This window comes from Vanellus vanellus (genome assembly GCF_965231255.1).
Source record: "Vanellus vanellus genome assembly, chromosome: 1".
Taxonomy (NCBI): Eukaryota; Metazoa; Chordata; class Aves; order Charadriiformes; family Charadriidae; genus Vanellus; species Vanellus vanellus.
Window position 1 is genome coordinate 56,237,384 of NC_138905.1, and position 12,801 is coordinate 56,250,184.

Sequence of the window (12,801 nt, forward strand, 5' to 3'; positions counted from 1 at the left end):
GGGAGGTGTTAAAAGAAGTCTGTCTTTAGCCCATCCCTTGCTTTCAGCCCAAATCCAGAGCCATCCACGGCTAAAACGCTCGTGCCTAAATTGTGATGTATTTTGACCTAGAGCTTATGTGTGCTGTGGAAGGGGAAGTGTTGAAACCTGTCTTGCTTCAAGGGATGCTCTGATCCACCCTCCTCTCCCCACTGAGGGCACCCACGAGGCCCAGCACAGACCCCAGCTGTCACCCCACAGCTCCCCAGCAGCTCTGCAATTCCCAGCCCTCCCACCTTTCTGGTCCTCTGCCCCAGGAGCCATCGGCCAGCGAATGCTCACTTGGGCAGCACTTAACCCCTCGCTCCACCGCCCCCGGAGCCCCATGCAGCAGGCGAGCTACTCTCCTCGCATGCCGCCGGCACGCCGGGCTCCACTTCAGCTTGAACGCTGGGAAAAGCAAAGGGCATAATTTTAGGAGAAGCGTGTGAAATGTGTTCTGGCAGATCAGCCGAAGAGCTCTCCAGCGAAAGGAAAGCATTAACATTTGCAAAAGGTCCTTGCAACAAAGCAAAAAAAATTCCCAGCAGGCAAATCCAGTGGTGTCCAGCAACCAGATGTGGGGATGTACAAGCTCCGGGATGCAGATGGGGATGGGACAGGTCCACTGGTTTGGGAATGATCTGGGATTGTCCCGGGAAGGAAACATCCCTGGGCAGGAGTGTTACGCTAGTGGGATGAAATGGTGGAGGCAATCGGAGTGGGAGGGACCGCCGGCTCCTGGCTGAGATCGACATCACACAGAGGTGCAAGGAGATGGGTTTAGATTTGCTTGGGACAGGATCTCCCCCAGGTCCGAGCTCCTTTTCTCCGGCCAGCCCCTCTCCCCCACATGATGGATTCGCAAAGAAAGGAGGAAAAAAAAAAACACCCTGAAGCCTGAAGCCTGTGATTCATCCTTACTATATTTGCACTTATTATTAGAAAGACGAAAATATAGCCAGAGCTGGAATTACAGATTTAGTAAGCAGGACTGCCTATTTCAGCATATACTGCTTTTCCCAATAACTCTGATGCTCCAGGAGACCAACTTACACCCTCACTGGCATTAAGGCATTGCCCCACACAGTCTGGTGATACATCTGGGTGGATATATTAAGCAAGCAAGTCCTTCAGGGATGGCAGTGTTTGGGTTCCTGGTGGTGCCCGCTCAGCACACCGCACCACCGGCCGGCACTCACAAACCTCTGCCTCAAAATTCACCTCACCCAGATTTTGGAGATATATCAGTCCATGAAAGCCATAGGCAGGAGAGATTTGTTTGCTCTCTGCTTTACAAACCTTCTCCAAGCCTGGCAGGGAGCCTGTGCCAAGGGGGAAGGCAGAGAGACCCTGAGCTTGCTGGCTCCTTGCAGTAACTCGCCCCATTGCCCTGAGCCCCGAGCTTTTTATGAACAAATTATTAAAAATAATACCCACAAAGGCTGAGTGCCACCTTCTTGAACCCAGGGGTCTTGGCGACCATGCCCGGCCCTGCCGCCAGCCCTTGTCCCTGTGCGTGACTGGTGGGCTCTGCACCCATCAGGGAGGGAAAGGGGCTGATGTCTCCCCACGACACCTCTCTACGCCACCCCATGCAAGGAGATCTGCTGCCCTCTGTGAGCCAGGGCAACTTGCCCGAAGGCCACAGCATCCTCCTGCACAGGTTTTTCCTCCCCCCTGAACTGCTAAGTTGTGGTCAAGCAGCCAGGGTATCTGCTGCAGTCTGCTTGCTTGGCTTAAGACCTTTTGGTTTGCTAAGAAACCGAGTTCATTCAATACTGTGCTGTCTGTGAAAGGCATTTTCCGAGGCTTAATAAAGCAGCAGCCAGCTGTGTGAAGCAAATGAACTTCCCAGTACCAGGTGTGGTTGCTGGTCTCCCGCATCTTGCTCGCAAAGCATCAGTGTGCTGAGCCTGCTCCAGGCGCAAAAGCTCTCAGGTACACCAGCGTGGAGGGGCTGGGAAGGAAGCACCAAATCTCCACCACCAACCTGGAAATCCAGGTGCGTTTCCCTGTGAGATGCCAATGGAATTCCAGGAGCAGCTCAGGCCGGGGAGGTGAGCAGGACCCCGGCATCTGTCCCTCTGGCCACCGCAGCCCACACAGGGATGTGACCCCAATGGGATGAGCAGTGCAGCAACATGGACATCTCGGCAGCAGTGTGGTGACCCTCATGGCCAAAGTTTGCAGGGAACATGTCCTTGCATGATGCTTTCCTCCTTTTGTTGGCAGTAAGGGAGAGCCACTGCTTGGGGTGGTGGATTTTGGGATTGCTCTGTCCCCAAGGAAGGAAAGGGAGTGTGCAAGGCAGCTGGCTCTTGGGACTGCGAGTGGCAGGAGGCTCTGAGCAGAGGAGCCCACGACGTGATCGTGTTTGCTGTGAGAGGCACCGGGGGAGTCCACCTTTGGGATTGCAAAATACTGGGTGACCCCAACCGCTCACCGGAGAGGTGATGGCACCCCTATTTCTGTCCCTGGCCTCCTTGGGAACATGTGGGAGGTATTTTTATCCTTCTGCCAGCTCCCTTAGTCACCGGCGCTTGCTTTAAATGGGTCAAGAGGGAATAAAGACGCCGCAGCCCTTGCTCCCTCACTGCCTGTCTTGGAGCACATTTACCAGCAGCAGCGGCTCTCCCTCCTCTCGCTCTCCATCCCAGTCAAGTGCTGCCATGGACCCGGAGACCCAGGAGAGATCTCCGCCACTCGGGCAGTGTCGGCTGCAATTAATTCCTCATTAAAAGCCTGGTGGCAAGGCAGCCTCGCTGCAGAGGTGCTGCACATCAGGACAGCACAGGCTCTCTCCCTGGATGGCGGGGAGGAAGCTGGCTGCCCTGACGGTGGCAGAGGCAGTATGCCGGGGCGGATGGATGCGCGGGGGAAAAGGGCAGCAGGAAAACTGCATCCATCCAGAGTCCACAGACATGTGGGTACAGGGTGGCAAGTGTGGCCCCACTGAGTCATTTCAGGAAAGGGATGAGGTGCGCTGGGAGAGCCCACAAGATTTGCATCTCTTGCCAGCAAGGCTGTACCAGTATTTGACATCAATGACCCCAAAACGACAGTGACCATCCTGGGACATGGTGCCACTCATTGCTGCAAGTCCTGGTGTGCTCTGCCACATGCTCTTGCACACCTTGTGATCATCGTGCCAGCACGGCTCAGGTTAGCCTGCCTGGGCACCATGTTTCACTGGCTACACCTCCCATTTCCACCTGGGAACCACAGGAAACCTTGGAGGTTTGGAGCCAGGGGTCTGCCTGAGTATATCCTCCTGCCATGGCTCCAGCCCCCCTGCCCTGGCAGAAGCCCGGCTGGCTCTGCGAGCAGTGCACCCCTCTTCTAGTGGCGGTACTAGCTGATCACCAGGGCAGGGGATTTTAAAGGGTTGGCTCGTGAAGGGTGACAACAGAGCTCCACATCTGCCCGCACTTGGCGTTTTGAGGATGCGATTTCCACAGCAGTTGCCGTTGCGGCTGACACCCGGTTTGGAGGGGACAGACCCAGCCTCCAAGGTGACCTCAAGAGATGAGCAAGGGGTGAGCTGCAGCACCCAGGGGAGATTTGGGCCTAATCCTTGTGACATCTTATTCCCAGAGAGAGAAAAAAACAGCAGGAGACAAGCCGGGTGCAGGGAGGGGGGGGGCAGGGAACGATGGCTGACAGAACCAGGCAGTCGCCTCCATCACGTTTAAGGGAGTTCATTTTCCTCCTGTCTCCTCAGATCTGTCCTCCCACTGCGCTTGCACAGAGCCACGCAGCATGGCCGCCCCAGGGAAGAGGCAAGGGGAGGGGGACCGGCTTGTCGGGAGACATCCCGGAGAGGAGCCACAGCTCCAGGCACATCGTGTGGATGGGGGTGCATCCCCCGGTGTGAGCTGGATGGACAGCGGGGGGATGGCAGCCTGCCCGAGACCCCTGCCGCATGCAGGGGATGTGGGATGGGTGCTGGCAGCCCGGCTCACCCACTCTGGTGGGAAAGCATCTTTGCTGTAGGAGGAGACTGCAAAGTCCTCCCAGGCCACCAGCAGCCGTCCCGGTGGGCCCCGGGAACAGTGCTACCCTCAGGCACCTCAAGGAAGGAGCCAGGCCTGCAGAAAGCCAAAAACTGGCATAAAGATGGTGAGATTAAAACAAAAACAAAAGGGAAAAAGGAAAGTTTTGGGACTTTTCTTATTTCATCTCCAGCTCCTGAGCCTCGAGGCTACGCTCGTTTTACCTTTGCAAGTCTTTTCTCTGTGAGCTGGAGGACTAGAAACCCATTTATTGCTAACGAAGGCAGAGCCCCCGGGGCACTTGTGTGGGTGGGGAACCTGGCAGGGCTTTTTGGGCTCCAGCCCCTTTGTTTTCTAAAGCCACTGGAGCCCCCTCGCATGGCCGGGGAGGGGGAAGTGGCACGAGAGCAGCAGTGCGGGCAGTGCGGCTTGCGGAGGCATCCGTCCCCCGAGGTAAAGCCGGTGCAACGGGAAAATGTCTCTGGCGATGATGTGGAGGACGGCAGAAGGGCCGTTCAGGTGTTGCTAATTTTTAAGACTGAGCTTTTTTTGTCTTTGCAATACGACTGCTCGGCACGGCATGACATTTCCCTGGCGCTGCAGTCCCGGCTGCCCCTTCTCCCACCGGTCCTGACGCTCGCCGAGGGCAGGCTCATGGTGGACACGCAGCCAGCAAGCTCTTGTTCTGGGCTGAAGGACAACCTGGAAATGTGAGCTAAACACCTAAACATGAGCTCCGTGCTAAAACATCCTCTGCTGCTCCAAAGAGCCCTTTGGTATGAGGCATCTCTGAGGCACATACGACTTTCCCGCTGCAGGCTGGTGCAACTGTCTGGGGTTTCCCCTTTCACCTAAAGCATTGGAAATATTTTAGATAGAGCAGCCTCGAGCTGTCAGCCCTCCCCATGAAACAGGGGCTCCAGTCTTCACTCAGGAGGGGCAGACTCCAGAGAGCTCTCACATTTCCAAATGCTTAGCGCTCTGCATCCTCCACAACTCCCAAAGTCAGGAGCCTGAAGTCTCATCTCAGGCTCCTAAACACCAAAGGGAACAGAAATCAGGAGGTGCTTCTGGCTGGGCTGTGCTCAGCGACATGCCTGGGATAACGTGGCAGCTCTGGGGCACAGCAGGAAGCTGTTTTCTGAGCCAGCTTTGCTCTGCCCAGGGTCAGGTTCCCCCTTCCCACCTCCCCGGCAGGATCCCAGGGAAGGGATCCTCCTGGGGAGCTCCTCTCCCGGTGCCCAGCCTGGTGCACGTCAGCCTCTCCTTCCCCAGGGATGCCAGGGCCCGCTGCTCCATCCACGCCGGCTGCTCCATCCTTAAAAAGGATGTTAGCTGGGAGGTTTTATACCTATTTCAGATCTGGCCCGAGACTGCTCTACCCCGGCGGTAGAGGGGAAACTCGCCAAGTGCTTACTTTTTACTTGGTGGATGGCAAGTGCTTACTATTTCTCCTCGCATTTGCAATTACCGCCGTTGGTTGTGACAAATATGGGCAAGCTTTTAAAATTAGCAGGGCAGTCGCAACCCTGCATTTACGCCCCTTGCTCCAGCAGCCCCAGCCTTGCAAATAAGCCCATTGCCAGCCAGGGCGTGAGCATCATCATCCTCTGCCTGCGAAAGGCCGATGGCGCACCCCAAAACACAGCATGGGGAACAGACAGCGAAGGGAGAGACCAATGCCAGCGTCACCAGGCGACCGCAGGGGGTGTCTGTGGGCTCTCGTCACAAGACAAATGTCCATCAGTGAGATCCCTGTTTGGGGGGACATCGGGGACATCTCTTTCTGCAGCAACTATTAGACTGTGAACTAGTCCTCCAAGAGGAGTGATGGGTGAGGATTAACACCTGCCCTTCACAAGGCCCTAGGAGACTCAAACGCAGCTCTCCCCCCGGGGTCGCACACCCTCCCTGCCTGCGGTACGTGAGCCAGCGCACGGGCGGCTTCACTGTCCCCTCCGCCTGCGCCCCGCTGGAGGGGTCCCACGTGCGCAGGCGCGTGCCCTGACCGCCTCAGCTGCCGCGCTCAGGAGGTTGCAGAAGTGAGAGCAGACCTGTCACATCCTCCGCCCTGAGCCCGCTCTGCTGCTTTGGCACGTTTTTAATGATGCTTGGCTTGCTCCAGCCTGAGATACTCCCATAGCCACATATGTCTCACTGCCTGGGTTTTCAGTTTTTCTCCTGTTCTTCTTAATTTAGTCCTATTCCTCCCATTGCACATTTTCCCTCTTGCCCTCCCTTGGAGCTGCAGGTAGGTACTGAGCCCTTCGTCTGGTCTCGGCACTTTGCAAACCTCGCATAGATCTTCTGAAATAACTTGTGGGGAGTCAGTCTCTTGCCTTCTTTTCCTTCCCTCCTTTTCCCCAAGATTTTCCACTGATCCTCCTGCATCCCTGGTCATGGGAGCTTCTGCTGCCACTCATTCCCCAGTCCCTTGCTACCCTGGGTGGGGGACGATGGCCTTCAAGATGTGGTTCATCTCAAAGATGCAGTTCATCTCAAAGCCGCTCACTAATGTGCTCTCCTCTCACCTCTAGACCACGCTGAGCAGTGCCAGCCTTCCCCCTTCCTCACATTATATGGGATTTTTTAATCCCCAGAAATATTTGCTTAAACTGACTGTCATCCTGCCAGCTCACAATGGCCTTATGCTCTGTACGGTGGCTCACATGTGTCAAGGGATGGTCCCTTGCCACCTGATGAGACAGGGAGGCAGGAGGGATGCAGGATCTCTGAGATGCAGGGATGACCCAGCCTCAATACTAAGGCTCTTCTGCTGTCATTAGAAATGGTGGCAACACTGGCAACAAGAAAACTGCATTTTAAAATGAGTTCCAGGAAGGTATAGTGAACATTTTGCATTTATCCGGTGCACAGCAACGAGGAGTGGGATGGAAGGGGTGGCTGAGGCTCAGCAGCAGGGACTTTACACCCCTGGCTATCACAGATGATGTGCACATACATGGGTTCAAGGGAAGCCCAGACAAGCTCAGGAAGGAGAAATCCTTTGAGAGTACCAAACCCAAGAGACAACCCCTGGGTCAGGAGTCCTCCAGCCCCAGGCTGCTGGAGGTGAGGAGATGGCTTGGGAAAGTCTCATTAAAGGCTTGCCCTCCTACTATCTCCTCCTCATCTCCCTTTGGTCATGGTCAGAGATGCTTCCTGGGGCTGGACAACCCCTTGGTCTGACCCTTCCTGCTTTCTGAGGGGCTCAAAGCCACAATGGCTTCAGCTGGCATCCCTGGGTGACAAACACAGGACTTGTTTCACCCAGAGCTCTGCTGCTGGTGGCATCTGCCCTTGTCCCCGGGCTGGGATTTGGGAGGCAGAAAGAAAATGCCATATTCAGTGGGAACACCAAGGTGACCCCCGATCGCTGCAGCGAGGCTCCTGCTGGCACGGCGCAGGGATGGTTCCTGCCGGGGGGGGGGGGGGGGGGGGGGGGGAAGCGACACACTTGTTTTTGAGCCTCCCAAAAGGCAGGGGCTTATTGCACAGCAAAATGTCAGCGGGTTAATGACAGGAGACCAGAAGCAAATCCCTGACGCTAATAGGATTGGGCCGTCTTCAGCAGGTCTCACTCACAAAGGCGGATCAGGCCAAAATGAAGCTGGCTCTGGAGCCCGAAGGCTCCCAGTGGGCGAGGGAGCTCTGCCTGCAGCCAGCCCTCTGCCTCCTCTCTAATCCAGGAAAAAGAGACATCAAAGGGCGAGCACATCCTCCCCAGGACCGCTCTCAGGAAGCCAAGGGCAAACAGAGCCCACAGTCTGCCAATGGAGAGGGGAAGAGGCAGCTCGGCACGTGCCGGAGGAAGGTGTCCCAAAGGTGGCACAATGCTCCGTGCGGAGGCGGTGCGAGGGGGGCAGCACATTCGCACCTCCGCGTTTTCTTTAGCTTCTCGCTCACCCTCCTCCTCTGCCATGTGAAAAGCAAACCTGATCTGCTGGGACCCCACTTCCCTTCCCTGGTATTAGTTAAGGACCTTTCCTGCCCAGTTCTGCTCACAAGCCTTCCCTGATGCATGCCCGAAGCCCCTCTTTCTCAGGACACATCCCTGATTGCTTTTTCACAACTTTGCACCTCAAGGAAGGGCAGGAGCGGAAAGTCTGGGGACAGCCTTTGCTGGGAAAGGGTTATTGTGAGAGGAAGAGGATGCTGTGCCCCTCCACCTCCCCTTCCGAGGAACCTGTCCCCCAGCACTGGGCAGAGCAGGCGGAGGAGTAGGTGGATGTGCTCCTGCTGCCAACATCCCACTAGCCATCCTCTGTTTCCATGTTGGAACGTTGTCCTTGAAGAAGAAAAGGAGATTTCATCTGCTTGCTGGGAGGTTTGCAGGCGCCGGGCAGCACTGCTCAGATGCCAGCCGGTCGTCTTGGCCATCCTCCCCCACACACGGGCAGATCGGCTGCTCCGGTCACTCTGGCCACCTTGCTCCCCCATCCACAGCACATCCACTCAACCTGTCTCTGAGATGGCCACCAGCACAGGGCCATGCAGCAAACCCCTGCACCCCTCTGCTACGCATTGACACATGCATGCACTGCTCCACCAGGCGCTTACATGCGTGCACGTGCCCATGCACGTGCTGCCCCGCACCCATGCATACACACGCACTCCACCATGTGCACCCACATCCCCCACTGCATACTCAGACACGCACACACCCCACACACACTCTTTCACATGGCTGCATCCCATTCCATAGATTGTATTCCCCGTGTCCGCTCCAGCTTGTCGGTACTTACATCCCGCTACAGCCGCACGCTGCCCAGCCTCCGGTGCTGGGCGGAGGGTGATGAACCCCCTTACATCCCCTGGTGCCCGGGGATGGGGAGGGGCAGCTGGTTTGCATGGAAGCATCCCACCGTGCCGGCCATGCGGTGCTGCCCTGTAGGCTCCAAGCCTCCCACGGCACCTGAGCGTACCTGGCAGCCGGCCGGCACCTGTGCCAGAGCCCGCACTTGGCACGGCCACCCTTCCCGAGGAGAGGCTCTGCCCGCTGCTGCCGGTCTGCCGCCGGGACGGCGCACTGCATGCTGCTCCCGGCCATATGGCCTCATCTCGCTGACCCTGCCTTGGCCGACGGAACAGGCACCCTAAATCTGCTCCCCCCCCCAGCAAATGCCAACAGTTCACTCTGCCGCCACCGCCATCTCGGGTTCTGAAGCGCGGGGGGGAAAGCGCTGGGTCCCTTTTGCTGTCACAGCCTGTTTTTTATTGCTCCACAGTTGGCAAAAGCACAGAATCGTAGAATCGTCTGAGTTGGAAGGGACCCCTGGGGGCCCACGAGCTGCTGGGTACCGCCTGCCTGTGCAGGGGGAGCGTTTACCAGTGCAGCCCCAGCCACCGGCACGGTCTCTGGGATTCATCCTAAATGCAAAGGCCATATGCAGCCAGCCCCACTGGGACCCTGGGGGTCACAGCCAATGCTTGGGGGCGTCCGCGGCTGTATCTGGGGGCACGGCTGCCCTCTAACAGCGGCAGCTGGGGGGAGCTCGGGCTGCCAGCCGGAGCCTGCTCGCCCGTACCATAGCATAAATGAAAAATAAGCCCTTGCTTTGAGCTGATTTTCTCCTGATTCCTCTGGATGTCATTTGGGTTAGAATCCAGCCGCCTTTGGGAAGCTGGGAGCTTGCAAATCTCGACTTTTGAATGTTTGCAATTATGATCATAATGGTAAAGGCACATATGCTTCTGTGTTTTCTATAAGCCGTTATGAGGCACAATTGCTCTTTTACAGCCATTTTACAGCCGGAGCATCAAGCACAGGCAGGGGAATAAAACCCTTGTGCACATTAGGCTGGAAATAGGGTGGCTGGGGGCCGCTACGGGCCCTGCCGCCACCGCGTCCCTGTGTCCCCCCACCAGTGCATTTAACTCTCCTCTGCTTTAGCTCTCTGTCACCGACACAAGAAGCCCACGCTCTCCTTTGGGTTCCTTCATCCATTAAGCCCATAAGGATGTGCGGAGGGGAGCAGCATCTTACTGCACATTAGCCCAGCACCCGACCCTGGGGATCCCTTATCCCAGTCCCAGACAGTGGGTCCAGGAAAACTCAGGGCATCCCAGTGGGATGTTGATGTCCAAACAAATTTCCCCCATAGTGAAGACAAATGCAAGGAGATCCTCTTCTCCAGTTCACCAGCTTCAGCAGCCAAAGTTTTGGAGGGGAGCAGGTTTCTCTGGAGTGTCCTGGGGGATGGATGGTGGGAGGGACAGGGGAGACCAGCACCCCACGTACCCCCAGGGACTGTGGCAGGAGCTCTGCTTCTCCTCTGCCTCCAGGCAGGGGATGGCATTGCAGTGCGTGCTGGAAGCTCTTCCTGACAGCCTTCCTTTGCCTTCAGCTCTTCCCAGCTGACAATGTCAGGCGTTAGCTGCTGATTTGCAAGCAGCAAAACCCACCCCAGCAGTGCTCCTCGGCACACTAGAAGGAGGTGTTGGCTGGCAGAAGCCCTCCTGCCCTGGCACAGCCCTTCAACATGGGGCATCCACCCCATACCCACATCCTTTCCTCCGTTCACCCCTTGGCCTGGGGGTCAGCTCAGTGCTGCATGCCAAAAATCACTTTTTGAGGCAAATGTCTCTGATTTCTCAGCTCTAGGAGGGGTTCCCTGGGTAGCTTTGGGGCTCCAACCACCCACCGCTGGCTTTGCCGGGGCTCTGATTGCACCCCAAAGCCTCCCACACTCAGGGAGGCTCCTGTGGCTTTGCTTCTCCTCAGTGATGGTGATGGCTCTTTCCTCCTCCTCTTCCTCCTCAGTGGGCAGGGGTCTGGCAGTTCTGCCTGGCTTTTAACCCCACGATCTGTGGAGATCTGGGTCTGTTGGGCTCTCTGGCCACAACAGATCGCTGTGGCCTGCCAGAAACGATCTGTTTATAGTGTCAGCGCTCAGCGTATCCCTCCCCACTCAGCTTTGAACCACCCGTATCCTATTTCTGCAGGCACAGAGACACCCTTCTGTAGTTTGGGTGGCGTTGTCACCGCAGGGGATATTTCCATGGCATCCTCCAAGGCTCATGGCCAAAGCCTAATGGAGCTCCTCTCCGAAATCCCCATACCCAGAAGAGCCCGTGGACATCTCAAGCACCTCCTTTGCTTTGTCTCCGGAGGTCCCTGCCAACCTGAATTTTCCTACAGGTCCTGCCACTGATTCCTGGGGATGTGAGAGGTGTGGGTGCCAAGCTATAGGATTTCCCTTGCATAGCTCCCTCTCTTTTGGGATGCGGCTAGTGGCTGGGGCGCTTATTTGACAAAGATGAGCTGACGGCTCAGCAGGGCTGATGGCTGCAGCCCCTGGTGCCAGCATCGCACAGAGCCAGCCCCTGCAGGGTCTTGCCCTGCATGCCGGGGACGTGCCGGAGGGGTGCTCCTCCACCCGCGCCCTTGGGTTCCGTTTCCTTCTGGGTTGATGCATGCAGCTAATGCCTGCGAGCAGCTTTCCCTCCCTCCCTCCCTCCCTCTTCCTCCCAGAGACCCTTCAAATCAGCTGCTTCACACTCAGTGAACATCCTCTCCCCCTTAAAACTGTTTCTTTTCTCCCAGGTCATGCCAGGCAACCATTTTCCAGCAAAGTCCCCGATTTTGGCCAGTTTTTCGTTCAGCCTGCTAACAGCCTGCTAAAGCCTCCGGGCTTCTGGGGCGGCTCTGCTCGCACGCACGTGGGGAGCGATCGCCCACTGCCTGGAAAATGATTGCTGGCATTACCTGGGCAGCCACCAAACTTTGCTTGCGCAGCTTCTCTCAAGGCCAACGCTGCTTATGGCTATTAGCGCTAACGACCCCCATGCCTGCAACTTCCAGCCGATGGGGCCTTTCATCAGAGAGCCCCTCCGAGATTTGGGGAAAGCATGGCTTTTGGAGACACGCAGTTTTCTTCCACCTCACTGGCTTTTTATCTCTTTCGGGAAGCTCTGGAGGCTGCAAGCTACCTTAGCTAATGGATCTCTATTAGGTTGTGGCACTGGGGGCCGATCAGATGTGTCCCAGGCTCCAGCTGCTCTCCTTATCCATGTTTTCAATGTCTTTGGGTTTTGCCAGCCTCCAGATGGGAAGCGGCCGGGGGCCTGCAGGGCCCAGGCTTGGTGACCGGGGAGAGGATATTTTATCCCCTAAATCAATCCCGCAGCAAAACACAGCAGTGTTTCACCCTCACTTGGGGGGCGAAGCTGTTTGTTCAAAGCTCTGGCCCGAAACATCACATCAACATGATGCACGGGGAGGATGATGACAACACTTTTCATCCCCCTGTGTGGCACATGGCCACGGCACTCTCCCATCCGAGCAGCTCGCGACGGCCAACTCTAGCCCCACGTGCCCACAGGAGGCTGTGCAAAGCCCTCAGCTGTGACAGTTGGCTCTGCAGGAGCTCCACATTGGTGTGAGACCCTCAACCTGCCACCTGTGGTGGGGCAGGTTAGGGACAGGTCCTGGGGAAAGGCTGGTTCGTCGGCCTTCAGCGTTGGGCCGAAGGAGGCACCGGTCGGAGGGAACTGAGCCTCCCCGACCCGTTTAATCTCACCTCCATCATAACAATGTCTATTTGTATCACTGCTTGCCCAGGGGCTGGGGTCTGCTGTGCTGGCACTGTGCAGCGCAGAGGCAGCCCCATCCCCCAAGCTGGGGTACCAACAGGGCATGTGCTGAGTGCAGGGACAGGATGAGGCTGTATCCAGCCTTGCTCTGCCGGACCATGGAGCGGATTTCCTGCCCTTTCCTGCAGCAGGATGCAGAACTATCCGGAGATGACGAGGCTGCAGCCACAGCTCACACATGTCGCTGCCCCTT